Raw genomic sequence first — 6164 nt, 5'->3', positions numbered from 1 at the left:
AAGAGTGCAGTCAAGACCTGCTCTATGTGAAAAGTGCCCTGAGATGAGTTTTGTTGTGATTTGGCACTATATAAATAAAATTGAATTAAATTGAATTGAATTGAACTGTCTCCCTCCCTAGCTATGTTGCTCACAAACTCTTTTTCCCTAAATGTGTTAATATAATAATCATCCCTACTAACAGTGTTGGTGAAGTGTGCAACAAAGCACCTAATATTGTACAGAATCTGGGACCATCATTTACAAAATGAACATCATGCTGTGTTGAAGAAGACTTGAAACTAGTGATTGAGACCATAAACTCATTAGGAAAGTGTTTCCTGAGATAATAAATCAAGTGAGAAGTAGGGTCATTTTCTCATAGACTTCCATACAATCAGGCTTTTTTTGGGAGCCAGTGGAGTCGCCCCCTGCTGGAGACTAGAGAGAATGCAGGTTTCAGGCACTTATGCATTGGCTTCACTTTTCAGAGTTATCCACTTGCATGAGTATAAATTGTGATCTAAACAGGTTGAGGTCAAGTTTACTGGCTGCCAACTGATGACAGAACTGGAGACAAGATGTACTTTTGCTTGTGTGTATTTACCTAAACACTACCAGCCATTTAGGATGTCTGAGTAACCCAAACATTAGACTGAAATGCTGCTTTGTTTTCACTTCATTACTCAAATGTTGACACACTGTTTTTTTGTTTGTTTGTTTATTTGCACAATTTGTCTTTGTATTTGTCAGATAAAGAAAAGATAACAGATTAAAACAAAAAGAAATATTTATATTATTTCAAGAGATGTGCAGGCAGAGCCAATAAAGCTCTCTTAGAAGAGAATCAAATCTTATCATCAGGAGCAAAATAAATCAATCAAATCAACATTCATGCGCTCATCTGTGTAAACCAGAATCAACAATATTGTTAAAAAAGAAAGGTACTAAAAGTTAACAATGAGGGAAAATATGTGGGGACAAGTTTACAAAATTACTGAGAAATAAATTCAAGATTGTAGGACTTCTATTAGAAAATGTAAATTGGATATTAGATAGTTTCTCTTCCTGCAATAAAATGTTATTTTAAATCAAAATTCTATCTAAAACAGCACTGTCCTTTGAACAATGGTCAGTGTAAAGAAAAGTAAAAGATTTCAAACATCTAAAAAGTTCCACAAGTTTTCCACATCTGAATTTATACAGATTGATGAGTAAGTACAGATTTTTTCAAGACATGAATATCTACATTTTTCTGCATTTAGACATGGATGTTACTCAGTTGAAGTGCAGTAAATGTTTCCTCTTTATTATCAGCTCTTAGTCTTCCAGGTTAGCCAGAAACTCTTCTATTTCTGCATACATTTGGTTTCTGTTTCTTTCTCTAATCTTCTTCAGAGTTCTGATGCTGTTCTCACGATGGGGAAATAGTTGTGGTATCACTGCTGCCATCATGTGATATTCTGTTGACTTGTGGCTCTCCTTTCGAATGAAGTGTAAATATTTGACATAGCAGTTGTAAAGCACTTGTCTGTCTGCAGGGTCCAGATCACTTTCTAGCAGTTCCTGGTAAATCTGCTCAGCTTCAGCCTGGTCATAATTTGATTTTGCGTATTTTTGCAAGAGTTTTTTTTCTTTCATGTGAAGAATGAGGGTAAAGAGAGATAACTTCCCCATAGAGACTGATTGCTCTGTCTACCATACTTTTCTGCAGGTGATTGTCCTGTGAAAAAATAATTTTTTTGTAGCAGATTGCAGCACACCTCTTCAGATAACGTTCATCTGGATGTCTTTCCAGAGCCTCCTCTGCCAAATTAATAGCCTCATCCATAGATACATACATTTTGTACAGCCTTTGTAATGGTTTTATGCCGCTGTAGCTGCTTACAGGATTTCTCATCACCCTTTTGGCCAACTCACGTGCTTCGTCTTCAATTTTTCTTCCTTTCTTTGCACATGCCTCAAGGTATAGAGCAGCAAGGTACAAGTTCTCTGGATCATGTTCTTTGGCAATTTTCATTTTCTCAAAGATGTCTTCCTCCAGTGGTTTGTTGTGGTGCTTAGAAGCATTAACTAATGCTATGACACAGCTGGTGTGCCACTCCACCACATCTGGCTTCATCCTGATGGCTCTCTGGAAGTAATCTGCTGCCAGCAGCTTTTTGTCTTTGCCAAAGTTCATCAGGGTCCAGGCTTTTTCAGCATAGATCTCTGGATGGAGCTCGTCCTGGGATGGAGATGGGTATTCTTTCAGCAGGGCATCGACCTTTGACAGGTAAGTCTGGCTCTCTTCTTCCTCTCCCAGGTGGTGGTGCAGCCAAGCCAGGTCCCCATAGTTCACCACCAACCAGGGACCATCATCTGAGTCAGTATTTCTCATCTGGCGGAAGGCCTCTGTGGCCCTGCTGAAGAAACGCCGGGCATCTTCAGTGAAGCCTAGCTGGTAGCGAATGTACCCCTGCAGGTTGTAAATGTGACCCAGCCAGCTGTTTTCCTCATCGCTGCCGATGTCCTCCAGCTTGTCCCTGAGAAGGAACAGTTTGTATTCACTGCGGTGGATGTCCCAGGTGAAGTGGCACTGCAGGGCCTTCAGTTTAGCCTCCAGTGTTGACTGACTCTGAGCAGCACTGAAAGAGAAGAAAAATCACTAATATCACAACACATATGCAGTATGGTAATATGCTGAGTGGGTAAGGAGAGTGGGAGAGAGGAAAGAAACAAGTAGAACACTATTTTAACAATAATAAGAAGAATTTTTTATTATTTATATTTGAAGAACAAAACTAATCTACACTGATTTATAATACTGATCACATCTGGACTTACTGAGCCTTTCTGCATTTCCTCACAGCTGGGATCAGTCCCCATTGTCCCTCCTCGGATGTGTTGCACTTCTTCAGGTCAAAATCATCCAGAACCTCCTCTGACATCTGCAGTTTGTAGGCCAGAGCTGCAAGCAAGAAATCAGTGATCAGATTTCTCCTCCACACTGACCTTATTTTCGAAGCATGCCTTTCTTATTTTATCAGTATTAGTGACAGAAGACGTGTTAGTCCCAACTTTTTGTTGTTTTGCTCTGTGTCTGAGTCAGAACTTTTCCTCACAGCATGAATGTGTCTGAATTCAGCAATCAGTAAAATGTTAAGTGGTGAAAACCAACTTATTTAGACTTCTAGAGGATACTTTGTTTTAGTTTCAGTTTTAGTTGGACTTCAAATACAATCACTCCTTGTAATGATCTCTCCTTTCATCCAGCTGCTCCACTTTCCTTATCTACAGTCTTTAGCACATATTATGTGCATTCATGGAAGAGAAATAGGTGATCTCCAGAAGAAATCTACCTGGGAAAATCAGGCTTCTCCAAACCCCAATCCCCATTACAGTAACCAATAATAGTTATTTTGTAGGACCAGTTGTCAGAATTATATCACTGCCCACTTGGCAAGTGTTCATTCATTTTTTCCACAGTTAGATTCACAGAATTTCAATAATCCAACGACGAAAGCAGCCTTCAGGATGTACTAGTATATCTCAGAGCTGCCAAAGTCTGTTGATCAGTGGAGGAGATATCGCCAGATTTACCATGGGCATTGTTTAGTGTAGTTATGTCTGCAATGTTATATGATCATTTAGTCTGACTTCATGTGTATCTAACTCATTACTTTTGAACCCCTGAAACTAGGCACTATGTGTTAAAAGGTCCATATCTCCCACACAGTACTTTCTGTGTTGACGTAAACCTTAAAGCTGAGACTTTAATGTAGTATCAATTATTTTATTTTAAATTGAATGTGCTGAAGCACAGAGCCTGAAGAACTAAAATGTTTAACTGTCCAAATACTTACCGTCAGGACTGTTTTTCTTCACAGATCTGCTGACTGGATGTGACGTCATGTTTGTCTCTTCCTGTGACTGACCCTCTGCTCCTGAGCAGATGTTTGACAACTTCGTCACCAAATCATTCCTGCTGATCTTCTTTAAGATGTTCTTGATCAGTTTTACAGCTCCAGCTAATTCATATTTCTGCACCATCAGATCCACCACGTCCCACCTCTCTGCCTCCGACAGCTTACTCTCTTTGATGGGTGGGATGTCGTCCACCTTTTCATACTTCAGGTACCACTTGAACTCCTTAAATTCATCATCTCTTAAATCTTTCAGAATGTTGAGGAGGTCACTCTCCGTCATCTTGGCTCTCTGGTAAAATCAGAGAAGACTGATTAGAGAGTTGTGTTTCTTTTTGTCTGCCAGAGGAAACTCATTCTGTGTTTCAACCAGTAAACCAGTGAAAAGAAAGTATTCAGGTCCTTTTACCAATGTCAAAGCAACAGTGTAAAATACTCCCTTACAAGGAATAATCTTGCATACAAAACCTTAAAATATTATCAGCAAAACATACTTAAAGTCTCAAAAGTCAAAGTACTCATTATGTCAATTATATATTATGGCTGATACATAAACGTGTAGCTGATCGTATGGAGATAGTTTGGACTACTTTGTAAATTATTTTCATCTATATAAATCTATTTTTTAAATGATGGTATAATCAAATTTGTAGTTAAAATCCTAATCTGCAAAGTCAGTAGTTACTCCAGCTGTCAGATACATGTAGTGCAGTAGAGAGAACAATATTCAGCTAAGAAATGTACTGGAGTAAAAGTATAAAGTAGGAGAAAAATGGTGTCTCAAAATTGCCCTCAGGTACAGTAAAGTAACCATAACTACTGAGTAAATTACCTCCAGTTTAATAACTACACATGGTTTTCATTCACATTCAAAGAAAGAAAGAATGAAAGAAAGAAGAGTTTCCTCTCAACTCAAACTCTTAAGCTATTCTTTCCCTGCTCACACAGACAGCCAGGTTTAAATTACTGTCTGTCCAGAATGACGACAAAAAGAAATATCTGCAAACATTTTGAAAGTAGTTTCTCAAACATGAAATTAATGATCATGTCAGATGTGAACATTTTCAAAAACAGAGCTGAACTTACTCCACGTATTCCCGTCTTATTTTAAGTCCGTCATTGTAAAGTGGCTGTCTCATTTTGTGATGATGTCTGAAAAAGATGAAAAAAAAACATGGTTTAGATGTTTGTATCAGAACTGGGCCTTTTGTTTCTAACTGCTAATGATGAACCCACCTTAAGGCCTTCATCCTTTCAGGTCATGTTGTACATTTTCACAAACAACAAATGTTTAAATACCAAATAACAAAACAACTAATCTACACACTCTAAATATTAGGTCTGTGATTCTTTTTGTATCTACAGCTGAAAACAAGATGTGAGAGTAAAGAGATTTGAACTTCTAAATGTGTGAACACTGTGAATGAATATGACACACATACTGAACATTTATCTCCTGTAAATTCATAATTTGTTTGAAGAGTCTGATGCATGCATGTAGTTTGACTCTATCATTTACAGTTCTTTAATTAAGAGCATGGACGAAAACTCTACACTGTGGTACTGTTTTGTCCAGCCCCTGTTGTATAGTAATATTTCACAACAGGGTAACAGTAAACCGTTAACCAAGTGTCACACCCAGTAGCGAGAGAACAGGAAGTTCTGTTAAAACATCTTTTAAACTCTGCCACGTTGACACAGATCTGCTTCTTGACTCAAACATGAAGCACAAAATAGAATTTGTATTAATTCACGAGTCAAACGAAAGATTTACATTCTCTCAGTATCGTGGAAAATTGTGAAAACGTACTTTGAATCAAACACAAAAATGCCTCCAACAGACGTCTCCTCTCTACAGTCCACAGGGAGACCGCTGAGACAGATACTTTAACAATAATAGTAATGAGGTTTTAATACTCACTCTGCCTTACATGTCCTGTTTTCCTCCTTTTACTCTGTCGACTTTCCGCTGACGAGTCTGAAATAACTTATAGCATACTTTCAGTCTCACTGTCAGTGTCTCCTCTACGGTGGCCCTGAAGTGCAAATCACAACAACAAATAAAAAAACACAACAATAAATAACAAAACACAACAACAAATAACAAAACACAACAACAAAAGAGAAAACACAGCGACAAATAACAAAACACAACAACAAATAACAAAACACAACAACAAAAGAGAAAACACAACATTAACTTCTAACGGAAAAGGTGGGTGGAATAAGGTAATTTGGGGTAGAATTACCAGGAGACCATCAAAAAAGCTGGTTACTCAC

At 38.0% G+C, this 6164-nt stretch overlaps 1 pseudogene; it reads right to left on the bottom strand.

The window, feature by feature from the left end:
- Positions 1-675: 675 nt before the first annotated feature.
- On the bottom strand, positions 676-5937 carry LOC137187243 (interferon-induced protein with tetratricopeptide repeats 3-like; annotated as a pseudogene).
- Positions 5938-6164: the final 227 nt, after the last annotated feature.

This window comes from Thunnus thynnus, chromosome 8 (assembly GCF_963924715.1).
Source record: "Thunnus thynnus chromosome 8, fThuThy2.1, whole genome shotgun sequence".
NCBI classification, from domain to species: Eukaryota; Metazoa; Chordata; class Actinopteri; order Scombriformes; family Scombridae; genus Thunnus; species Thunnus thynnus.
This window is presented reverse-complemented; position numbering and strand designations above follow the sequence as displayed.